Consider the following 26,682-nt stretch of genomic DNA (forward strand, 5'->3'; position numbering starts at 1 on the left):
TATCAAATGAATAATTTTGATTCCAGGAAGCTAGTTTCAACAGAAACTGCAGCTGGTCCGCTATTTACGTCTTTGTTTAGCTGACGAATTTACGATTGAGGCGACAAGTAGGCAAGATTGTTGCATATGGGTGCCAGCGTAGGTGTAAAGTGTTTCTACGTGAAATGGCAAACTGCGTATGCTGTCGGTTCAAACCGCGTGGCGACAATTTTTTTCATCCTGTGTAAAACACAATCTGGAAGGCAGACCAACAATCAGTAAAGGCATTGAATGAAAACCTATCTGCCATTATATCGCTACCTCTGTTATCTAGTCTGTGGATGTATAGACGAAACATTTACAGAATTACACACATGCTGAGAGGTGGCATGAGCCCCCTCTCATATTTCTACCTTACGATTTTCCTCTCTAATTGCATGCGGTGAAAAGTCGCTATTCCTTCACACGCGGACTTCCCACGCAGCGTCTCTCGTCACGGGTGGTCCGGTGAAAGGCGGGAACTGCTGATCTTGAACGGGTAAGCCGACGGGTGTGAGGGAGTCGAGTGAATGCTTTCCAGACGCCGACATTGTAGAATAGCGGCGGAGACACGCTCGCAAAGGGCCTGAAGTAGCGACTGGGCTAGAGGTTCCGTTACTTCGCAGAAACTTAGCGAAAACACTTTCTGGCGGGCTACCAGCGAGGCGTGGGAATGACTTGTGTACCCAGGCAGTTGTGGCGGTCAAATTCCCGCGCTTTCTGCAAAATCGTAACTGTGATTGGCTTGCTCAGGGCATAGCTCCGTGACGTAGCAAAATCAGCGCAGAAATTGGCGCCAAGAATCTCCATTGGTGGAATGGTAGTGCTCCGGCAATAGAGTGGAATTTTCCGCCGGTTTTCGAGTTGCTGATTGGAATAGTTAACCACGGCCACTGTCGTGGGGGCGGGAATGTTCTGTGTTCGGTTTGTATGGGTGCTCTTGTGGAGTAGTCGGCTCTCGCCTGTCATTCGGAGTAGGTTACAACACTGAGCTCTCGCTGCTCTGGACAGCCTGCCTTCCGTTGGCTGTCTAATATACTTTTATTTGATTGTAACTGTTTAACGAAGTTGCTGAAGTTTCGACTTCAACGTAACTTTCCGAGTACAGTTGGCAATTGAGCGTTCTGCGTACAAGCGGCCTATGTTGTCTGTCTTGGGCAGTTTTCGCTAAAGTTGACTGTATCGGAGTTACTGTGTGACTTCGCTTGTGAAAATCAATCACTGTACCGTCAGTGATTGTGTGGCGAGCCTTCTTCGTCTCCCTCAGAGGCGCGTTTGTATTGATAGGAAGTCTTTAGTCTGGAACAACCAGACCAGGACAATTTGTTTCGGGCTATACTCGCGACATTATCATCACCACGACGGGACGTCGAAGCAACCAGCCATCGCTTCCAGTACGCCAGATCGTGTCCTTGCAGCTAAGAAGACAGCTTGGTAATGTACGTCCGCAGCACCGGCAAAGCAGGCATTTTTGCTAGGCGATAATCAGAGCTCAGCAGAGCGCGCCTGTTCGTCTTTTCTAATTTTATTCTATCTTGGGTGTTCATTGTCTGAGTTCTCACTAATGTAGCAGCAATTAATGTTGGGTTAGCTGTGTGTCTCTCTTAAGATTTGAGTTGCAAGGAATTGGCTCCACATACCACTTCGTCATAAACGTCACAATCTAGTTTAGGGACAACTTCACCTTCACAGCGTTTATTTGAGTATCCAATTTGAGCCAATTTGATGTATTGTAAATGTTTCATGTGTTTTTGTTTATTATTTTGTGTTTAGTCTTCATAAATCATATTGTTATTTTGGACAGAACTTTCATTCTGTTAATCGGTAGAGCAACCCTATCATTTCTCACTACATTCATGAAACCTTCCTTTATTTAACTTATTTATCGAATTAAATTATTGCAGGTGCCAAACTCTTTTCTACTCCACTTGCAGGGTTGATTACAGTCAGTTCGCGTATCTTTTTAATCCATGTCCAACAGCAAAAGTCGGAGTTAGAATAGGGGGGGGGGGGGGGGGGGCTTAGAGCATCATTTACATATGTAGACTCTAGAAGAATTTAGTGTTAAATACACTGCTAGCCCCGGCACCTCGCCATGCTAATCCCTTTTTTTCTGCTTCTGTCAATAATGTTGACTTAAGTGTGGCACTGAATGATTTTTTAACTTTCTCTTGCTAATTCCTAATGATTTGGGGTATTCTGCCTTAAGAAGACAGACTTTTTTCTACCGTTATCATGATAAGTTGTAATCAATTATTATTACTATATTGCACACTGCATATGGTCTTTTCGGTAGTTTATTAAACACGGCACACAAAAATGAGGAAGATATTAATCAGCAGCAATGTAACTCCCATATGATTCACAACAGTCTGATCAAGTCATCTGTCAAGCATACACTTGACATTTAACGCCAGACATTGACATCCCTGCATTCTGAATAGTGTTTTACCGATAGATTTCGCATTTTACAAGCATTGTTGCTAAGCGCAAATAAATAAAGAAAAGCAACACGATTTCTGCTCTCAAATAAAGGTTTCAGCAATTAATTTCATTTTAATGTGAGTAACGAAGAATTGGAGATTTCCGACATTAAATCGAAAAGTATTCCCTATACATGGAAGGAACTACGTAATTACTATATTTGGGCACATAGTCCTAAAAATGATGAAAGAGCATATACCTTTCCTTCAATCACATGTGTAGTAGCAGCATAATGAAGATAATAATAGCAGTCACGACAGTAATCATCGAATTATCTGGTAACCCCACACGTTGCAGTTGTATTTATCGAAGTAAAACATTAGTTGTCACAGAAAAAATTTCACGTTGGCATCAAATCGGAGCTATGAAGATTATATTGGTCCTTATATCACGCCGTCATGAGATTAGACTAATACCCGCATTAGAAACTAGCAGGTAATCAACCAGTTAATCGAGAGAGCCGGATATTTTCACAGTTTCTAGGCGCGTCGTCCTACACAACACCACAATCAGGACGTTGCCAACTTTGAGTTGCAGTGGGCTGCTGGCTTGATCGTAGCTTGACGATTGCGGGGTATAGGTTCGATTCTCACTCATGACAAACTCTGTCACCAGTAAATTAACACTAAAAAGTTTATTTCATTTAATTTAGGAATGGTTATTTCATTCACAGTGTTCATATGCAAATTGAACCTGAGACTTTGCAACTGTTGGTCCCTGACTGGAATTCAAATTCGGATCTCTAGGAATGGAACGTATCTGGGTTGCAGTACTGGTCCAACACAAACATATTCATAATTCCATTTCAGGTCCTAGCATGTGCACTCTGACCTACCAACGAAAAAAATTTGCATATTTAATGTCTGTTTATGAATAGTCAACAATAACGATAGATACCGTTGTTTCTAGTGAAACATGCGAGCATCTCACTACTGGTGAGCAAGCAGTTGATACTTAACGTCTATGTATGGATGGGAAACGGCAACAGTACGCACCGGGTTCGATTCCCGGGCAAGCAAAACAAATTGTACCCTCATCTCATATTGATACAACTCGCTGCTGGTAAATAAATTCGATTTCTAACATCTGATTTTACTTAGTTAACAATCCGATAACGTGCTGGATAGAAAATCCCGTCACAACATTTTAAATCATAGCATTCCAGTTTTCAGCACGTGCATACTTGGTTACTTGTGAAGGAGAATATATTAAACGTCTTTCGTGGTTAGTTGACAGGGCGATAATGATTTTGATTTAGTAGAAATAATTTCGTCATTTCGTTTCAAGTTCAAATGTGTTAACTAATACTGGTGAAAACCTTTATATTTCACGTCTCTTTATGGCTAGTCAGTATTGATGATCGTTGCCTACATCAAGTCCAGGGCAGGTGCGAAAGTGTATTTCAGTTAGTAGTGGATACGTCTGCTGTGTTTCTGTCCAGATCCAGAACAAAAAATTTCGTCATGTCATTTATAGTTCCAACATGTTGGCAAATAATTCTTTATGAATAATTAGTACGGTGACGTTACTGATTATACTCCGTTAATAATGCGGTTTCTATGGACCGTTTACCGCTGTTTATCGCGTTTTCTTTAACTAGTTCCTTTAACGACCAGTTTATGCAAAAACCAATCGTCTCTGGGACATTTAGCAGGTGCGGGAAAACCTTATACAGAGGAAAAATACTTCGAACTGTCATAGACCTTTATTAGGCCAGACATTGTCTCAAAATGTCTTATTCATGCAAACATTTACTTTTTTTATCGATTGCTACATAGTTTATGTGCCGTAGTTAGTTGTTTCAGATGGCAATGAGGTAGTAACGCTTTTGAAAATCATTGTAACCTGTACAAGCGTTAGGGACTAACTCATCTCTAATTACGTGTTTTTCTAGTTTTTGCAGTATAATGGTGTGATGTTACATTGCACTGATTGCCTTAAAGTACAGTGTTGTCTAGTGTTCTCTCGTCATATCCATTTTGTATAGTCGAACGACTGTACCGTGAAGAGATTAGAGGATCCGCTAGACAACTACGTTATGATGGTTGCATGGAAATCAGGCGGATAACAGTTCAGGTCGTTCGGATGCTTTTGCGCATGGTAGTACAAGTTCAACTCAGAAGTAGTAGGACTGGAAACTGTCTTACCTCTTCAGTCTAAGCATCTCCCTTTTGATGTTACATTCTTACGATTCCCTAGAGGTTCCTCTGAATGTGTTTTACTACCAATATTTCCCTTTAGATTATGCTGATTTTTCTTAGAACTTCAATTATATATTTACTAAGTCATCAGAAATCCTATCCTCTTGACAGCTGAACGTGTCACGCCCTCTTTCCACCACAGCAGTAATGTGATGCTTGACAATGGTCATCTGTTGGAAGAACCTGAGAGAATCTATACAAAAAAAAATTAGACCTTTCGTGAGTATATGTAAACAGCAATCGTTTTGGGTATAATTTGCCAAAAGTACTTAAAGCTTTGTTCCCTAACATTAAAAGGTACACTTGGGTATACCACTGATCCAACTTGCAAGTTAAATTGCTATTTTCAGAGACTAATTTCTGCTGTCATACAGTGGAAACTACATAACACTTCAATAAAGTAGCATGCTAAGCACAAGTAATACACTTTTGTATAGGTAATTATACTTTTAACTATCTTGATTCTACTACTTTTCAAAGTCACTCAAACGTAGTATCTCCATGCTAGGGGATTAGCCAGTGTCACATCAAGACTGTAACAAATAACGCCAGTTACAGCGAAAATTATAACAAAACTACCCCAATTTGTAGCAAAAATTGTAACAAAACAGCCTATGTTACAGTGAAATTTTAACAAATTGACCCATATAAATGGAGGGAGACCCTGGTAGGATAAGTGACTATCTCGGATTTTATACTTAACACAAGTGGCCAGTTGGATATTAAACTTAGCACATGTGACCTACCTCCACTGAGACATCAGCAAAATCTAGTTGGAGCCAGGAAAAATATGAAAACCATACACTTTGTGCAAGCCATGGAATATTTGTGAGCTAGAGAGCTTATGGAATGTGCTACAGATCCGTGCAGATTAGAATCTGTAGGCTGTGTCACAGAAATACCATTGGCCCAATAAGTGGTTTACTGTGCCACATTTCTGGTGGGTGAATAACATGTTTGCAGACTTGAAGTAGTATCGGGGAAAGTCGGTCAGGTATAAATAGATGTCAGCCCTCTCCCCCCCCCCCAAAAAAAAAGACCACTTCAGCTGTATGATAAATCTTTGTTTAAGATCCTACTAGTTTCGTCACATTAGAGTCACATCTTCAGGAATAGAGATTTATAATTTATTACAAATGATAAGCATTAGATGACCCAACATTCTTTACTTCATTGTGATAAACCTGTTTAACAGTCAAAAGGTCAGTAGTTCAATTCAAAATGAAGCAGAATGAAGGGAACGTCATTGCGATACAAGAAAAGTGAAGGTTAACACGGTCGTGACAACATGAGGTTTGCAGTGACGGCCTAGCTGAAACCCTGAAGATGTGGCTCTAACGCTGCGAAACCAGTTGGAGCAGATATAAAGATTTATCGTGCAGCTAAGGCCGTCTTATTCATCATGGTTGAATTCTATTGCTGTCGATACTCACAATACAACATTTTTTTGCAAATTCCATAAAATCAGTACATGTAAGGACATCATACATTTGATGGCTTTGCTGACATACATCAGGTCTGTCAATGCGGATTCCTGAAAGTGCGTGCGCTGCATGATTATCTCGTTGTTGTTGTATATTTCACTGCTCCTGGGTAATCCCTCAGAGAGCTTGTATGGAAATCCAGTAGCACTGTCAAAATTTGAGAGTTGAACATTTCAGTTATTTGTGTTGAATTCTAGCATAATTGATACCAGTTATAATATGACAGCACTACTTTCATGTCACTAAATCGTGGATTTTCGAAAATTAACAGAACATCGAACTCTCGATTTGATAACAAGCCTATAACATCACATTTAACACTGCAAGGGATAACATCACGTCTGGAACCGCGCGACCTACGGTAGCAGGTTCGAATCCTGCATCGGGCACGGATGTGTGTGATGTCCTTAGGTTGGTTAGGTTTAAGCAGTTCTAAGTTCTAGGGGGCTGATGACCTCAGAAGTTAAGTCCCATAGTGCTCAGAGCCATTTGAACCATTTTTGATAACATCACGATCCTCAATACAGTATGCGATGCTACGAGCTCGATGAGTGGTACAGACGATGGAGATACTGGAAACTCAATGTTTGGAAACCACTCTGTGTGTTCCACTCCAATATATCAGATGACGCCTGGTGGAACTTCTATGGAAACAGTATTCCGTCCTGCTCCAAAGCATCAGTCGATGCATCAGAGGGTCCGTCTGTATGCTGTGTTGATTTCTGATATTGAGTGATTCTCCCTATATTACATTTAGCGTATGAAGTTTCCTCATGAACTATCCATTTTGCTGTAGCACTAAATACAATATCTCTGTAATCCACTAGTATATTTGTGACGATTGTCTCCTATTTTACCCTTAGTCAGGTCCTCATTTTATGGATCATTAACGGCAGCAGACACGCTCAGAGTTGAAGGATCAAGTCTATGTCTAACAGGTAATCCGAAATTGCTTTCTTGAGAAGAGGTCGGCTATTGTCAATTGTTATAACACACTGTGTATATTAGTTAACAATTTCTCAAGTAAAGACTTAAAATGTTTCGCATAGGATGGTTTTAGAATGCCTCAAACTCATTTCGTACACTGCGCACAAAAGGACAATAGCATTTGACTCTTCCAGATCAGAGAATAAGATTTTTCAGCCTTCTGTAAGGTTTACCCATTCAAGATTCCATACCATGTACGACACCCGCTGTCACTCTATAATGGTGGCGTATGACGACAGTTAGATGCTGACGAGTGGCTACGTACTTCCAGAGACGGGAAACCTCTCCATAAACCGTTTTCTCCCATTTGGTGTTTCCACCAGACATCCACCCCTTGATGGATAATTGCCACCGATCTGCATGTCTTCTTCAATCGCACCTGCAGCACTTGTCACTATTCTTGTAGTATGCAGCGAGGCAAGGTTTTTCACCAAGCAAAGGTCTACTCTGACGTGTCTACATCTATTTGCGGTACTCGTAGGAATGAAATTTTCGCGCTACTTCTATCGGGCTACAAACTGTGACCTTATAAAAGGGACTGCGTGTAACGTCATTGCTTTGGGTTGGATTTAAAGCGCTGGAAAATCCACCTGTAAGAAGGTTACTCCCTTATCTGTACATATCACGGCCAAGTTGCTCTCTAAAACCAGCTGTGTTGATGTAACCACGGCGATCGAACCAATGTTTATACTGCACAGCTTAGAGTGGGCATCTTCCTCGCAAGGAACATGCAACTGAAGATTAAAATTGGGACCATGTGCCTCCGGCACATATCCTATCAAAATCACCATACTTGGCATTAAAAATCTTCACAATCAATTCTGATTGATATGAAAAGGATTCGAGAGGATACACTGACTTCATAGGACTGAAAGGTTTATTGTCTCTAGTACAAATCACGTTACACGTTCCTAACGTTTCTACGTACCCTTACTAACGTTCACTCTTATTTCGGCTTGTTATTACTTTTCTGTGGTAACCATTGCTTCTACCTATCTTTGCTAACGACTTACTTCTAGCACTGATGAGTTCTCAATCCCATCCACGAACATTGCAACATTTAACGGATTTATCGAACTTCTCACGGCACGCGGCCATGTATCGTCCAACCACGTCTTGACATCCGTTGGCGCCAAACCGATCTTCTCGATCACTGGGAGCAGTGCTCCTGCGCTAGGCCGCTACGTATACGGTAGATATCGATGCTCAGAAACTAGCTATATCTGCAACCTTACGCATTTCAATTCAAAATTCCTCGATATCGTCACGCAATTGAAAAATAAAGTTGTACTCCTTATTGACGTTGGAGTCTGTCAAACAGTGAAGCTAATTGGTGACGCGGATGAAGTATGTACACCGTTTGTCTTTCAAATTTTACCCATTTTATACAGTTTCATGATATGTGTGTGTGTGCATATTTTTTGTGGTCATTTGTTTGACGGTTATTGCGATAGAGAGAACTGAGTGGACTAGTGTTCTGTTCATGAGTTTAGTACAATATCAGCAGCATACCGTTAAATTCACACCTCAGATGCTGCTGCCCTGTGTTTTGATAATAGTCTGTTTCTCGGACGACTCTACGTAAAGTTATACAATACCACTGCCATTACATAGCAAAAACAATAAAATTTGCTGTATGTATGCCTTACACTTTCAGCAAATTGGCTGGCTGTGTTCAATGCTCGAACCGTGCTACAATGGTTTCAGGGTGTATATAAATGAAAATGAAATCTGTGTATAGCATGCAAGTCCCCTAATTAGGAGTTCATCCGCCTGGTGCAAGTCTTTTTATTTGACGCCACTTCGGCGACCTGCGTACCGATGATGATGAAATGATGATAATCACAACACCCACACCCAGTCCCGAGCGGTAAAAAGGTCCCTGCTCTGGCGAGGAAACGAACTCGTGGCCCAGTGATGACTACTCATCAGTATCCAGATTGAGATTTTCACTCTCATTCTGGAAACATCCCCCAGGCTGTGGCTAAACCATGTGTCCGCAATATCCTTTCTTTCAGGAGTGCTAGTTCTGCAAGGTTGGCAGGAGAGCTTCTGTAAAGTTTGGAATGTAGGAGACGAGGTACTGGCAGAAGTAAAGCTGTGAGTACCGGGCGTGAGTCGTGCTTCAGTAGCTCAGTTGGTAGTCGGCTCTCAGCCGTGGCAACGCGCGGACGGCCCGGCGCGCCGGCCAGTGCTCCGCTGCAGGCGTTGTTTACTTCCGCGTCGTAGCTTCAAGGCTTGTGTCCGTCCACCGTGAACAACATGTCGAGCGCTTACCGCCGTGCGACCCTTAAAGTTTCCTTCCCAGCTGAACATGCGCGACCTCGTGCACATGAAGTTGAAACGTTCATACGTGAAGAAGTTCGTTTAGATCCTAACCACGTTATCGGAATCCATTTTTCGATCATAAGTAGTGTCGTTTATATTAAAATGACAAACACCGAGGTGTGTGAAGTTATTCGCCGCCATGCCAATGGACTTAAGTTCAAATACTCTGATGGTCACGTCGGAGCTGTAACACTTGAACTCGCAGAGTACGGTCAACGCACGAGTAGGGTGTTTGAACTACCTTTTGAAGTGCCGAAGGACGAAGTTGTCTCTGCGTTACAACCATACGGTAACGTCATCGGTTACGTAGAGGAAAAATGGCAAACCTTCACGACCTACCACGTCCTTAATGGTGTGCGTCGGGTCAAAATTGAACTGAAAAAACATATACCATCATATCTGACAATTGGCGGGGTGCGAGCCATTGTCATGTACGACGGCCAACCCCGAACATGTGCGGGTTGTGGACAAGAAGGCCACGTCAGATCCGCCTGCATGCGACGCCGCCTGATTCAGACGCCGGTCGGAGAGGAAGCGTCCCCAGCGGTGATCACTCAGATCCCTGTCACATATGCCAAGGTTGCCAAGGAAGGTAGCATCTCTCCACAGGGTCTTCCTGCTTCGTTGCCGTCGTCTGATCAGGTAGATGCAATCGCTACTGAGAATCCTTCTGAGGTGCCACAGACGCCAGATCCTGACCTGCCGAATCTTCGCAGCAATGTGACTGAAAATGCTACTGAGATGGACGTTGATCCGGGAGTGGTACCTACTTCTGCTTTCCTTCAGACTGGTCAGGAGTCAGACGAAAGCCACCCGCAATCAGACTCTGAACGACATGTTCGAAAACAAGGAACGACACGAAAGAGAAAGAAACGTAGCCGTACACCCCCTGATGAATCCATTCTACGGATGGATACCAGGGATGCAGACCCGAAGATGGACGGCAAACCGCTCTTTGATGACCAAAAGTCTGATGCGAACGACCCGCCACAGGCGACCACTGGCAACGACCACCCCTCCTTACTGGCGCCGTCGCCCCCACAGGTCGACGTTGAAGAGAGCCTATCCGATGAGACGAAAACCACATCTCCTCTCCACGTGGATGATGTGCACAGCCGATGCCCTACCGCAGTATCAGTCTCCTGGGCAGACGACGTGGAGATCGACGGGACTGGGGTGGACGGTGCTGATGATGGGGCGCCCCCATCGGTTGCGCCCGCGTCCGCAAACTCTCCACAATAGCAGCCTCTTCAGCAGACCGGCAAGATCGACGACCTCTCGCTCCTGAAGAAGAAGCCCCACCTGTGCCTGTGGGACTCCAACACCAGCATTATCGTGTCGCAACGATTAACCTCGCGACCATTCGTGCGCCCCACAAACTAGCGCTGCTCCGCGATATGATTTATGATGCGGACATAGATATTGCGCTTTTTCAGGAAGTGCATGTCGCCGATTTTTCACCACCACATGGCTTCACGGCGCATCTTTCTCCCGCTTCGGACACCGGTAGTGGTGTTGCCATCATCTTACGCGAAGGTCTTCCTGCCGAAGATGTCCTATACCTCCCCAAAGGCACAGGTATGGCCCTTACTCTCTTTGGTGTACGCATCGTCAACATTTATGCGCCGTCGGGCTCCAGCTACCGTCGTGAACGCAATGCCTTCTTCGCGAATGAAGTTACAACCCTTTTTATGGGACCACACGATGACTGGGTCATGGGTGGAGACTTCAACTGCACCCAGCGACCTCAGGATCAACTGCCGCGTCACCCACCATGCGCAGCTCTGGAAACAGTCGTCACGCGGCTACAATTTGTTGACACGTGGAGACATGTTCACGGTGATCTTTTGGGCTTTACGTACTACACTGCGCATTCCTCTAGCCGACTGGATCGCATCTACATCTCACGATCCTTAATTCAACACACTCGACAGGCTGAAATCTGGCCTGTTGCTTTCTCAGATCATGAGGCTTACTTCTGTGATGTTGTTCTCACAAGACAGGCAGTATGGCACGGACGTGGTTTATGGAAACTGAACACGGCAATTCTTAATTCACCTGACTGTCGACTTCTAATAGAAGACACTTGGATCACATGTAATAGACGCCGACCCACGATCCGTCTACCATATCCTGGTGGATCCAGTGTGCAAAACCTGCTCTTCGAAAAACTTTGATCCGGTATGGCAAAGATGTTGTCGCCTGGAGGAAGAGCACTATGGACTTTTATTACAGGATCCTGCGAGAATGCTCCACGATGCCAGCCTCCCCTGAGCGCCATACAAGGATGAACCATGCTAAGGCCCAAATCTCCAATCTCATGCGAAGGCATTTGGAAGGAGCGATAGTACGATCTCGTACTGTTGATCGCATGCCTCATGAACATCCGTCGATGTACCATATCATCCAAGAACGCCAAAATCGACGCCGAAAATTGATTCACGTCCTAACAGATCACGAAGGGCGTCGCTACGTAACCCAATCTGCAATAGGGAATGTGCTTCACGCCCACTACCAGCAGCTATACGCCGCAATTCCACATTCCCCAGAGTTGATCGAGGAAGTCACACAGCTCAACTGCGGCAATTGACTTGATGTCAGAGGTGACTGATGAGGAAGTCCGAGATGCGATCCGGGCAGGAACCATCAATCGCTCCCCAAGACCCGACGGTCTTCCCCTCGAATTTTATCACACCTTCCGTGACTTCTTAGAGTCCACCTTCACCTCCATCTGTCGGGAACTGATGTCTCCGGAAGTACCTGTGCCGGACGCTTTCATGGAAGGAATTATCATTCCTGTACATAAACCGCATGGTGGCAACAATATCAGTTGAGAGGCACCCACATGCCTTGCTCATACTGTAGCATCAAGCAGTCAGGCCTGCAAGATGAGTGGTCTGCCAAGCGAGTGGATTCATTCTTAGTTATCGAGTAATATTAGCTCTAGTACTCTCACTTAAGTTACAAGTTATCCTCCTATATGATTACTACGCAACGGAAACGCATATCTGACTATCAGTGATTTACAGAACTCTGACTGTACACTACGCACTGGCAGTACCACATTTTCTTTTTGTCTTTTATTTGACGGCTTTTATTAACACGTGGCCATCCCACTGAATATGAATGGCGCACACATTATAAATTCGGGACATTATGACAACATACAATTTGAAGGAATAGTCTACCAATCTCTTTCTTTTCACTGTCTGATTTATTCCGATAAATTCCCTAACCTAAACACACAAATTCTATAACCTACAACAATAACATATGAGAAATTCCGCCCAGTGGGCATGGCTTTACATTAGTGAATCTCTATATTATGGTCTCGTAATTTATTTAACGCTACAGTGCACTTTCTGGATAGGTTGGTGGATCTTTTATTATACCTCACACTTCGACTCTCACAATCATCATCACGAAACTTTCCTCCAGACCGAGCGGTACAGAAGGAACAAGCATAACCCACTAATCTTTTGAAACTACTTCGCTACACACCCATGGAAACCACACATACCCAAATTACATGACATACACCACACAACAATATGAAATACTACACAGAGAATGGTTACAACATTATCACTTTCAGCTTTCCCACTTCAATTAATATTGATCCCAGTTTCACACGACACTGCCCCACTTTGTAATTCTACTTTCCTACTGTGAACTCTGGAGATAAATGCACGTCTTCCTGTGCAATGCAAGCCATGTGGCGTTGCTGGATAGACGGCCGACTCACCTTGCTTCTCTCTCAGAGTTTGAATCTAGCGTCACACGCAAAGTAATATTAAGAATGTATTCATCACACAAGCGAGTCCTCAACTGATACCATGGACGAGTACTTCTCTTTATCCTTTGTCTCATACACAGATTGAGACTCACACAGTACTCACCACGTGGAAGTACTCGTCTCTAATTTCAAGTCCTGCACACGCCATTTCTTAAATATTTCAACTTATGGTACACACGCTATTTCTTAAATATTTCAACTTATTGTACACACGCTAGTAATTCAGCTTAACTTAAGCACACGGAAGTATTTCAACTTATTGCTACACATGGTTTCATTGTGACCGTTGGCCACTTCCGAAGATTACTACAATCCCATTAATATTACCTGCCTGACATTTAATTCTCCCCACAAAAGTTCCTGAAATAGAGAAATTATTATTTCAAACTACTCTTAAATATTCCACATGCATACCATGACTCCACTCTTTCGTCATTATGGAGCACAACTAAAACAGGTGTTAACAGCACAGGATCCAGCGGCAGAGTGCTGAAACATGGCCGTATTCAGGTTCTCTCGCACCTCTGTCGAAGTGGGAGAAGCACCTTGCTACCTTATTGGTCAGCCACATTTCAGGTGCTCAAAGCTCTGGTAAATTTCATGTCTTTGGTCCCACCAAAGGTGGCCAAAGGATCGACTCAAAGATGATCATATATTCACATTCACTATCTGTGGTTAGCAGACGACCATACATTCATTCATTTCAAAAGATCTCACCAAACTGGATGTAGGGATTTATTTTGTGGGAGTGCACATATGATAAATTAAATAAATAAATTGTCATTCTTTCCTACACTGGTATCCGGTTTCGCTGTATTAATTGAAATTGAGTTATTTTACAAAAAAAATGTGTTGTTCTGACAAAAATAATGAAGTATGTTGTACCTATTTTCAATGTCGGGCGGTACTGTACCCTTTCACAGTGATTATCGGCCCCTCACCCTCCTTAACAGTGATATGAAAATCTTCACTCGCCTTTTGGCGGCACGACTTAAAAACGTTGCCCGATATGTTGTGTCGCCAGTCTCATCTTGTGTAGTACAGAATTGGCGCTGTATTACGTACCGGCATGATATGGGGCAGTCACTCCCAATTTCAAGAACATCAAAATGTTGGTTTAAGAATTGTATGTCATCTCATTATCTTGTGAATGTTGCGGTTTTTCTTATTTCTCCGCTTGCTAAGAAAATTTGTAGGAATCCGCCTTATGCAAGACACCTTTGTAGTTTTGTTTTCGTCCAAACATGTTTCAGCACTTTTTTTGCTATCACCAGTGAGCTCATTTGTTAATTTTTCTTCTTACATGAAGCTACTGGATGTTTATGCTAGTAGCTCTAGGTCTACTACGTATTCTACAACTTGTCGTATTTTCACTTCCTGATCCTTTCGAACAGTTCTAGCTCTGTTTTATGGAATATTGGTCCATGCTTGTTTGTAATAAATTTCGTCTTTGCACGTGAAATACTGAGTCCTGTTTAGTTGTTTATGTCTTCCAAGACGTAGATTTGTGAGTGCTTCTTCTAGATTCTCTGATTGTGCTGCAAAAGAGTCAGAAGATGCCAGGCATTTCACTTTCATTCCTCCTTACTTTCCACCCAGGTATATTCGGTTTATTTCTCAACTCTCCACTGTAAGGTTTATGATGACACCAAATCATGTCTGATAGGAACGCAAGATCATCACGAAGTTACGCAAATGTTTTGCTGGCAATTGTCTAGGGCAAATTCATATCAGAAAGAATTAGAATTTAATGGAAGCGCTCATCAGGCTGCACGGGTAATACCTTGGTGTGAAGAGAAATACCAAGAGAACGAAGAACGTATTCTGTAGGTAAATTGAACAGCGAGCAGACGAGTCCCCACTCTCTCTAGCCAACTGCATCACACGGAGTACCAACAGGCTCTTTTCCTATGTTATACAGGCCTCCCCGCAGCGCACGTTTTAAATGAATGACAAAGGAGTGCCTAAACGCGTCTGTGAGTGTTTATTTTCCATTAAATGTGTTAACAACCTACGGAATACAAAAATTAGTAACTAATACAACTAATACAAGAAAAGCACACAAACAGAAGTTAGGTAAATCATCATATGTTTCACTGTATTTCTAGGTGGGAAACTTATTCCTGTTCGTACTGTACGGAAGGTAAAGCATTCTTCGGGGAAAGGCTATTTCCTTGCTCGTACTTCTCTTTACCGGCAGGCTATACTAAACAGAAGTCAGGAAATGAGTCATAACTTTCCAATAGTGCAGAACTTCCTGACCATTTTTTTTTAAAAAAAAAGAGAATATGACGTGCCTGTGATGCTTTGAGAATCGTACCGACTGCACACGTGCAGTGGGCTAGTCTTACAGAAGGCCAGAAATCTTAATGGCTCTCGAACGACACATACACTATGCGATGAAAAGTATCCGGACACCTGCCTGAAAGTGTCTTACAAGCTCGTGGCGCCCTCCATAGGTCAGACATACGTTCAATCAGGTGCTAGAAGGTTTCTTGGGGACTGGCAGCCCATCCTTCAAGGGGTGCTGCACTGAGAAAAGGTATCGATATCAGTCGGTGAGGCCTGGAACGAAGTCGGTGTTCCAACATATCCCAAAGGTGTTCCATAGGATTAAGGCCAGGGCTCTGTGCAGATCAGCCCATTACAGGGATGTTATTTTCGTGTAACCACTCCGCCACAGGTCGTACATTATGGACAGGTGCTCGATCGTGTTGAAAGATGCAGTCGCCGTCCCCGAATTGCTCTTCAACAGTGGGAAGCAAGAACGTGCTTAAAACATCAATATAGGCCTGTGCTGTGATAGTCCCACGCAAAACAACAAGGGGTGCAAGCCCCTCCATGAAAAACACGATCACACTGTAACACCACCGCCTCCGAATTTTACTGTTGGCATTACACAGGCTGACATATGACGTTCACTGGACTTTCACCATAGCCACACCTTGCCATCGGATCGCCACATTGTGTACCGTACTTCGTCACTCAACAAAACGTTTTTCCACTGTCCAGTCGTCCAATGTTTATGCACCTTACACCAAGCGAGGCGTCGTTTGGCATTTACCTGCGTGATATGTGGCTTATGAGCAGATTCTCGACCATGAAATTCACGTTTTCTCACCTCTCGCGTAACTGTCATTGTACTTGCAGTGGATCCTAATGCAGTTTGGAATTCCTATGTGATGATCTGGATAGATGTCTGCCTGTTACACATTACGACCCTCTTCAACTGTCGGCGGTCTCTGTCAGTCGGTCGGCCTGTACGCTTTTGTGCTGTATGTCTCCCTTCACGATTCCACTTCGCTATCACAACGGAAGCAGTGGACCTAGGGATGTTTAGGAGTGTGGAAATCTCGTGTACAGGCGTATGACACAAGTGACACCCAATCACCTGACTACGTTCGAAGTCCGTGAGTTCCGCAGAGCGCTCCATTCTACTCTCTCACGATGTCTAATGACTACTGAGGTCGCTGATATGGCGTACCTGGCATTAAGTGACAGCGCAATGCACCTAATATGAAAAACGTATGTTTTTGGGGGTGTCCGGATAGTTTTGATCTCATAGTGTAGTTAGCAATGAGTCTGTGAAAGAATCGTTACTTGTGCGGGTAATTACGAGAGAAAGATGAAAGGGGGTGGTACTCCAGTGACCTCGAGCAGCGTATGGCGAGTAAAAAATCTCAACGGAACGGAACAGATGTTCAAGTGTTCAAATGTGTGTGACTTCCTAAGGGACCAAAGTGCTGAGGTCATCGGTCCCTAGACTTACATAGTATTTAAACTAACTTATGGTAAGAACAACATACACACCCATGTCAAAGGGAGTACTCGAACCTCCGGAGTCGCGCGGGGTAACCGTGCGGTCTCAGGCGCCTTGTCACGGTTCGTGCGGCTCACCCCGTCGGGGTTCGAGTCCTCCCACGCGCATGAGTGTGTGTGTTGTCCTTAGCGTAAGTTAGCTTAAGTTAGATTAAGTAGTGTGTAAACTTAGGGACCGATGACCTCAGCAGTTTGGTCCCATAAGATCTTACCACATATTTCAAATTTTTCGAACCTCCGGCGAGAGGGGCCGCGCAATTCGTGACACGGCGACGTAGACCGCGCGGCCACTCCGCGCCGCTGGAACGAAACAGAAAGAAGATGACGTCGCCACACAGTACTGGTGTGCTTACACGGAACGAAACACGACGTCATCTTGCTTAGCTGAGTACAGAATGGTGACGATGAGAGTATGAGGTACCGCGTATGATACAAATGTCAGTATATAGTACGGGAATTAAGGAACTAACAATGATGAAGTTTATTAATGGTCAAAGAGAAATTTATAATGTATGTATGAAAGTTTGTATACTGAACAGCTGAAAATTAAAACAATAGGGATAGTGTCGTCTAGACATTTCTAAACACTAACATTTATTTTCTACAAACACACCAAACAATATTTGAATGGACTCAATACATACAGAATTTTTAGCTTATCCATTGTTTTTTTTAGCAATAAATAAAGTCGAACACAACTATTTCCCTGCTTCAATGGAGCTGATTTTTTCATTGTTACAGTTAACTGACGAAATGAGAAAATATAAAAATGCAGCAAATGAAGCAGACGAGAGGGAATACGAACATTTAAAAAATGAGATTGACAGGAGGATCAAAACTGCTAAGCAGGAATGGCTAGAGGACAAATGTAAGGATTTAGAAGCATATTTCACTAGGGGAAAGATAGATATCGCCTACAGGAAAATTAAAGACGGCTTTGGGGGAAAGAGAAGCGGTTGAATGAATACCAATAGCTCAGGTGTTAAACCAGTCATAAGTAAAGAAGGGAATGCTGAAAAGTGGAAGCAGTGTATAGAGAGTCTATACAAGGGAGATGAACTGGAAAACAATATTATAGAAAGGCAAGAGAACTTCGATGAAGATCAGATGGGAGATTTGATACTGCCAGAAGAATTTGACAAGGCTTTGAAAGATGTAACTGTAAGTCGAAACAAAGCGCCGGGTTGACAATATTCCGTCAGAACTACTGATAGCCTAGTGAAAGCCAACCATGACAAAATTCTTCCATCTGGTGTGCAACAAGTATGATACAGGAGAAATACAGTCAGACTACAAGAAGAATGCAGTAATTCCAATTCCAAGGAAGCACGTGTGAATATTAACATACTACCAGTTTAATAAGTATTGGTTGGCAAATACTGACACGAATTATTTACTGAAGAATGGAAAACTAATAGAAGCCGACCTCAGGGAAGATCAGTTTGATTTCCAGAGAAATGTTGGAATACATGAGACAATACTGACTGTACGACCTATCTTAGAAAACAGGTTAAAGAAAGGCAAACGTACTTTTATAGCATTTGTATACTTAGACAAAGCTTTTGCCCATGTTGACTGGAATACACTCTTAGAAGTTCTGAAGGTAGGAAGGTAGGAGGAGCAAAATGCAACGAGCGAAATGTTATTTACAGCTTGTACAAAACCCACACGACAGTTATAAGAATCGAAGAGCATGAAAGTAATTCAGTGCTTGAGAAGGGTGCAAGACAGGTGTTAGTTTATGCTCTTTCTGTGGACAGTGATCTTAGACCTGCGTTATAGTATGGCGTTGCTATAAACTGTTAATTATTACGTCTGAATAACTGGAAGGTCAGAAGGCAAATAGTCATGAAACAATACATAGAAAACTTATAATCCTAGTGGAAATCGACACAGCTTTCACTAGTCAATAAACAGACTTACAATCAAACAAGACGAGCGAGTGCAATGTCCGTTACCCTTACTGAATAATAAGAGAATGATGGCTGAGTTTGGCCACTGTGCATAACGATAACATTATCGCAGTGAGAGCAACAGGCTGATGTATGTAACAGGCTATATTTATTTTTAGTGGGTCGCCTAACCACAGAGAAGTTGTAGGATAATTTAAAGGCTCTTGCAATTTAAATCAAGTCTGAGAGTAACAGATTTTTATTTGCTCTAATTATTGGACACAATGCATAAGCAGCTGACAGCGAGCGAAGTCTTCTAACATTGTGAATTGAATTCGCACAAAAAGAAGCTAACTCTGTGGAATAGTACCAAATTATATGGAAGGCTGCAAACAGAAAACGCAACAAGTTATCCTTATGTGGACAGCTCAGAATTCAGCGTTAATGAGACAAAATCACTAATTGTCATCAAATGGACAAATCAAGTTCCATGTGAGAATAAGTAAGAAGCAAGCTGCTCAAAATACAGATCAAGCCACCGCATACTGCGAAATCTACATTCCCAAAATCAGCAAAATGTACACCCATCAGCACCAGACCGTGGTCGGGAGATGAATTGCTTGGAGGCTGGAACACGAATTCCATGGAATTTCCTTTTCCCTCCTCAGCTCTCTACTTGCATAAAAATCTACATGGTGGGGACGACTAAGTGCAGTTGGCAATGTGATGGACGAGAATATCGCTCATTTCATGAATTAGACTGGATGACCAAAATTTTGGAATGCAAGCAACCGTCTTTTTCATACTGGCTGGGCGATGGCACAGTAGCTTCTTGCAGAAATGGCAAAAATGTCATACTCAGATATTAGACAAGATATTTGTATGGTGCAAAAAGTGGAAATAGACTCTAAATCAAGAAAAGCGTGAAGTCATCCACATAAGCACTAAAAGGAATCCGCTAAATTTCAGTTTCATGATGAATCACGCAAATCTAAAGGTCGTAAACTCAACTAAATACTTAGAGATTACAGTTACGAATAACTTACATTGGAACGACCACATAAATCATGTTATGGGGAACGCCAATCAAAGAGAGAACACGGAACAGAACAATGTAACAGGTCTACTAAAGAGACTGGTTACACCACGTTCGTCCACCCTCGTCTGGATTATTGTTGTGCGGTGTGGGATCTGTATCAGATAGGATTGACGGAGGACATCGAAAAAGTTAAAAGAAGGGCAGCTCGTTTTGTATTATCGCGAAATAGGAGAGAGAGTGCCACGGATATGATACACGAATTGGGGTGACAGTCATTAAAACAAAACCGTTTCTCGCTACGGTTGGACCTTCTCATGAAATTTCAATCACCAACTTTCTCCTCAGAATGTAAAATATTTTGTACGCACCCACCTATACAGGAAGAAATGACCATCATAATAAAACAAGAAAAATCGGAACTCGAACGGAAAGATTTAGGCCTTCGTTTTACCCTCGCGGCGTTCGAGAGTGGAAGGGTAGAAAAGTAGTTCGGAGGTGATTCGATGAACGCTCTGCCAGGCACTTCATTGTGAATTGCAGAGTAATCATATAGACGTAGGTGGATATGTGAAGCGATTAGTTATAGAACTGAAATATATTTAAACATTTCAATTTATATGTTGTGGATTGGCAAGACAGCCAACCCACTATGAGGAAGCCGAAAGGCACGCGTTTAAGCTCACGCAGGCTGGCGTGAGGTCTGGAACAGGACAAGGAATTTACACTAGCAAAAAACGTACGTAGCTGCTGGAATACTTAACTTTAATCCATAAATGGTGAACATCGCTCTTGACGGTACATGTTTTACAGCGTCAATAGTAACTGGTAATGGCGCCTTGCTAGGTCGTAGCAAATGACGTAGCTGAAGGGTATGCTAACTATCGTCTCGGCAAATGAGAGCGTAATTTGTCAGTGAACCATCGCTAGCAAAGTCGGCTGTACAACTGGGGCGAGTGCTAGGAAGTCTCTCTAGACCTGCCGTGTGGCGGCGCTCGGTCTGCAATCACTGATAGTGGCGACACGCGGGTCCGACGTATACTAACGGACCGCGGCCGATGTAAAGGCTACCACCTAGCAAGTGTGGTGTCTGGCGGTGACACCACATTATATACGTAAGATTAACATATTCCATTTCGTCACGATTACAGCCTTGTAAGTCAAAAGGCTATAGGCCACCATATTCTATCACACTGCTAACACTCTGAACAAGCCGCCACTGCTTGCACCTGCACCAGAATTGTGTTCTGTCGCCAGGTCTGCCGCAGTTGAAGCCCATCCTACTTCACAGAGGAGGTAAGCTTACGGTACAAATGTTCTGTGATGATACGTAGGTGTCGAACCCCTTGTCACTGTTCGTGGTTTCACCGTCCTTCAACCGCTTTCGCAGATGCTCAATACAGCAGTACCCGAAAAACCGACGAACTTCGCCGAATCCGTGATTCTCGTTACCTAGCGCCGGGCCCCAACAACCTGCACGTAGCCAAAGTCGCTTCGTCAGTGAATTTCCTCCTTCGTCGCCCGTACCGTTACTAAAATGATTCCGCATTCATCTCTGGTCCGCTTATTTAATTTCCTTACTGCGTCACGTGGCTACAGCGCCAACAGATGGCCTTCAGTCTCGTGGCGGCAGTGCTCGTACTGTTTTGTCTCAGCGGTGTATACAGTGAGGTGACAAAAGTCATGGGATACCTTCCAATGTCGCGTTAGACCTCCTTTTGCCCAGCACAGTGCTGCAGCTCAGAAAAATTGAGCCATGCTGTCTCTATAGCCGTCCAAATTTGCGAAAGTGGTGTCGATGCAGAATCTTGTGCACGAACTGACCTCTCGATTATGCCCATAAATGTTTGATGCAATTCATGTCACGCGATCTGGATCACCAAACTATTCACTCTAACTGCCCAGAATGTTCTCGAAACCAGTCTCGAACAATTGTGGAGCGTTGACATGGTGCATTGTCATCTATAACAGTTCCATGGTTCTTGGGAACACGACGTCCACGAAAGGCTACAAATGGTTTACAACCAGCCAAACATCCAGAGGACCCTCTCCATTCTATGTAAATACAGCCCACACAATTATGGAGCCACCACCAGCTTACACTGTGCCTTCTTGACCACTTGGCTTCGTGAAGTCTGTACCACACTCGAACCCTACCATCGGCTCTTACCAACTGAAACTGGGACTCATCTGACCAGGCCATGGTCTACCACTCATCAGAAGTAGGGCAACGGTGGTATTGCCTCACATTGTAGGATGTGTACATCACGTGCAAATATACATTCATGGCCAAACCTAATGTCCTCTTTTGATTGACATGTCCTTAACCTCCCCCTGGGGATAATCCGTCCTTCAGATAAACCCCCACCCCTCCCCCTCCACCTCCTCTTCCTCACCCCACCTGGAAGTTGGCGGGAAAAAGACTTAAATCGGAATGATCACTTGGACAAAGGTGCAGGGGGGGGGGGGGGGGGGCAGAGACGCGGAACAGTTAAAAAATGAAGAGGGACTGTCTAAAAACCCCACTGGAGTTTTACTGTATGGGGTCGAAAAAGGTGACTTGTTTCAAGCTATGAGAGTGGCATAAGCATGGTTCACTAGTGGCTGCAGTCATTAAGACATCTCCATAGGATCCAACTTAATTATGTGGTTGAATGGAGAGACTTGATACCAAATCGCAAAACAGAATTTCTGCCAGAAAGTATAACACTATTGGTGACTCTTGTGTGTGCCTGTAGAACCAAAGCCACTTTTTATGCAGATTTACGGTAACATAGTTGTTATGATCGTGTGTACAATTGTGCAGTCCTTACTCGAAATGTAGGTTGCCGGAGGTAGAATCCTTCTGCGGTCAGCCTCAAATGTCAGCTTGCAGTAGTGTTCGTTGAAAAGAACACCATCTTTCATCTGGGGATTGCCATTTGAGCTACCTGTGAGAGTAATCCTACTGCTGATACAGAAAAATCACTCGCCATGCAAAGTGACTCTCATGATCAATTTAATTAATTAACCTACCAATTTGATATCAATGACATGCCGCCTGGTGAGTGGGAGCGATGGCTAAGGTACGACGGATACGAGGCTTGATTTGGAGTGGTAATTAGGCGATTTTATTTCGTTGCGGCGATATCTTTTAACGAAATTTCGATGTCCATCATAATAAAATAAGAAAAATCGGAGCTCGAACAGAAAGATTTAGCCCTTCGTTTTACCCGCGCGGCGTTCGAGAGTGGAACGGTAGAAAAGTAGCTCGGAGGTGATTCGATGAACGCTCTTCCAGGCACTTCATTGTGAATTGCAGAGTAATCATATACACGTAGGTGTAATGTAAAGCGATTAATTATAGAACTGAAATACATTTAAACATTTCAATTTATATACGTAAGATTAATATATTCCGTTTCGTAACGATTACACCCTTGTAAGTCAAAAGGCTATAGCCCACCATATTCTAGCACATTGTTAACACTTTGAACGAGCCGCCACTGCTTGTACCTGCACCAGAATTGTGTTCTGTCGCCAGGTCTACCGCAGTTGAAGCCTATCCTGCTTCACAGACCATCGTAATAAAAGCAGATGTATTACTGAATTTATGAAGTGATTCGTAGTATAAAACTGATATTTACAGCATCTCTGTGCTGTTACCGTAAGACACTTCATATGTTGGAGGCATTTGGCTACTTTAAGAGAGAGTTCGAAAGTGAGGAGGCATCCCATGACAGAGGTACAGTATGCTCTTAGCACTCCGTCATGAGATAAAGTGAGTTTAATATTCTAATTCTGTGATGCGTGACGTAACAGAAGAAAAGATTTTTGTCTACCTGATGAGACAATACTTAGAGGAAATGTAGGCTATACTATACTGTTGCAGGGTTTTCACAACAAGTAATGATGTGAAAACGCGTGTATGTCCAGATTTCTTGTCTTCGAAAATAACTTGTATAAGTGAGCTAAATCTACATTTCGCGTGAAAAATTCGAGGTTTATGGCCAACATCACTGTATCGGATTGTTTAAAGTGGATTTTTTTAAACTGGGGAGTCTTTGTCGGAGTGGAATTGGTTAGAACTACTGTGTACATCCAAGCTGCAGCTGTTTGATCGCAGTGCACCAGCTAGCGGCAGGGTTGGTCATGAGGAATCGGCGACCGGATGTAACAGATTAGCTCAGCCTGTGACAGGCCGTTCGATCTGATCTTGCATACTGGAGTGAGGTCTAGTGAAATGACCAGTGTGCTGGGTAAATGGGGATAGAAGCGGGCGTGTGTGCTATGTGAGAGAAGACCCAAGATTGGTGTGGCTGTGGCTGTGGCCGCGGCGGTAATTCTCAGCAACCTCTGAGCGTTGTCGTCGGCGGCATATGAACCTATGACAGCAGACGACCTACACAAGAGCCTTTGTTACAGCGCCTCTCCTGGGTTCGTGACCATATTGCTTGGACACTAGATGACAGTAGTAGGGCAACGGCAAAATCAGCCCACTTTGTGGGTTGCCTATATTAGGTGCAAGTATACATTTAGGGGTAAACTTGTTATCTTTTGATTGTCATTTCCTTATCCTATGGTTCTGTTAAGTGGATTATGACCACCTAGGGATAATCAGTACTTCGAGAAACCTTCCTCCCTTCCCCTCCTCCACCCCCTCTCCACCTCCTGCCCATTCCCTCTGGAAACACCCTCGCTGTTAAAAGCACGGTTTTGGTATTAATTTGATTGACTAATTAATTAACTCAAACAATTAATTATCCCCCACCCCCCTCTAGTAAACCTCCCAGCCCTCCTCCTCCCCTTCAGCACTTGGAAATTGGCGTGAAAAAGACTCAGTTGATTGGCCATTTGGCGGGAAATCGAGTACAGTGTAGGAATATTGTTTAAACAATTTAGACAATGTGTGGAACATTATTTGTTCGAACAATTTACGGGATGCAAAGCGGTGTATGTAATATAGTTTATTTATTTAAAGGATTTGGCTGCAATCGATTGCAGTGTGTGGAATATTGTTTAAACAATTCAGACACTGGGTGGAAATTGTTTATTTAAACGATTTATGGCATACAAGACAGTGTTTGGAACATAGTTTATTCATTTATTTAAAGAATTTGTCGGGAATTTGACTGCAGTGTGTGGAATACTGTTTATTAAAACAATTTATAAGGTATAATGTGGTGTATGGAATATAGTTTATTTAAAGAATTTGTCAGGAAATCGATTGCAGTGTGTGGAATATTTAAACAATTGCAGTTCTTTTTCACTCCGATCACGTAAGGAAACAAGTAATTACACTATCACAGATTGCTTAAACACATTGAAAAACATCCTTACGTCTCGCCACCTGCGCAGGCTACCTGGAGTCGGGGCGCACCGGAAGGACTTGGAAACGCCAGCGGGCTTGCTGCACTGCTGCTGGCTGTCGGCTGATCCACAGCCCTCTGAAGTACCACGCTAATCCCCGGAACAAAAGCTCACATTCTGTCGGCGTCCCTCGTCAGCTCATGTGGTCTGTATGCATGAACATTCTTTCGGATACCAGCACACATGAGAGACGCCTTCCTTCCGAAGCAAATGCCTGACTGGGAATCGGTCCAGAAATTTGTCGTAAGGTCTTATGGGACCACACTGCTGAGGTCATCGGTCCCTAAGCTTACACACTAATTAATCTAACTTAAACTAACTTACTCTAAGGACAACACACACACCCATGTCCGAGGGAGGACTCGAACCTCCGACGGGGGGAGCCGCGCGGACCGTGACAAGGCGCCCCCTAGACATCGCGGCTACCGCGCGGTAATCCAGAAATACTGCTGAAGTTATTAATTAACAACTAATTTCCAGCCATATCACCGTAATATAGGGAATATAAGGCGAGCACGGTAGCTACTTCACACACATATAAATTGACAATCTCACAAAACTAGTAGCAGGCTGACTCGAAATGCACTTTAAAAAAGATCAGAACTAAATGTTGTGTACAAAGAGAGAGAAAGAGAGGTGTAGTTTGCTTTGCAGATGACATAGAAACTAGCATGGGATATTTAAACAATTTCACTTTTTCATTCCGCCATGGACTGTAAACTGCCTCCAGCCTTCCTGGACCACTTTCTTGTGATATACTTGACAAACTGCTTCAGGTGTTATTAAATCTGGTTCAGAACATATCTTGAAGATGTCACAAATGTTGCCTCAGAACATATGCCACAGGAAAGATTAATTAAATCGTTAATATAGTTGCTTCACTCAAACACACTCACTCACACAGTTTAAAACTACTTGATATAAAAAGATCGACACCGCACCGCAATTTGTGTGCATAAGTAATAGTGTTACATATTTAATCAGAAATTTCATTAAATAATCCAAACCTATTATAATTTGACATCACGAGTGGATGTGTTGATGTATGAAACGATAGCTGGAATTTCAAATTTTTCAATGAATTTAGACCGTAGCGGTTATGGAGTTCCCGACCACAACAGGTGTGCTAAGTGTTTTTTCTTTTTAAAATTACTACAGAGTTGCTAAGTTGACCGGTTTTTTTTCAGTTACACGAAGTGAAGAAGGAGGGTGGAAAGGGTCTATCGTGTGATAGGATAGTAACAACAACAAATACTCCTGCGATGTATTGAAAAGCACTGAACAAGAC

Source organism: Schistocerca cancellata, chromosome 4 (genome assembly GCF_023864275.1).
Source record: "Schistocerca cancellata isolate TAMUIC-IGC-003103 chromosome 4, iqSchCanc2.1, whole genome shotgun sequence".
Lineage (NCBI taxonomy): Eukaryota > Metazoa > Arthropoda > Insecta > Orthoptera > Acrididae > Schistocerca > Schistocerca cancellata.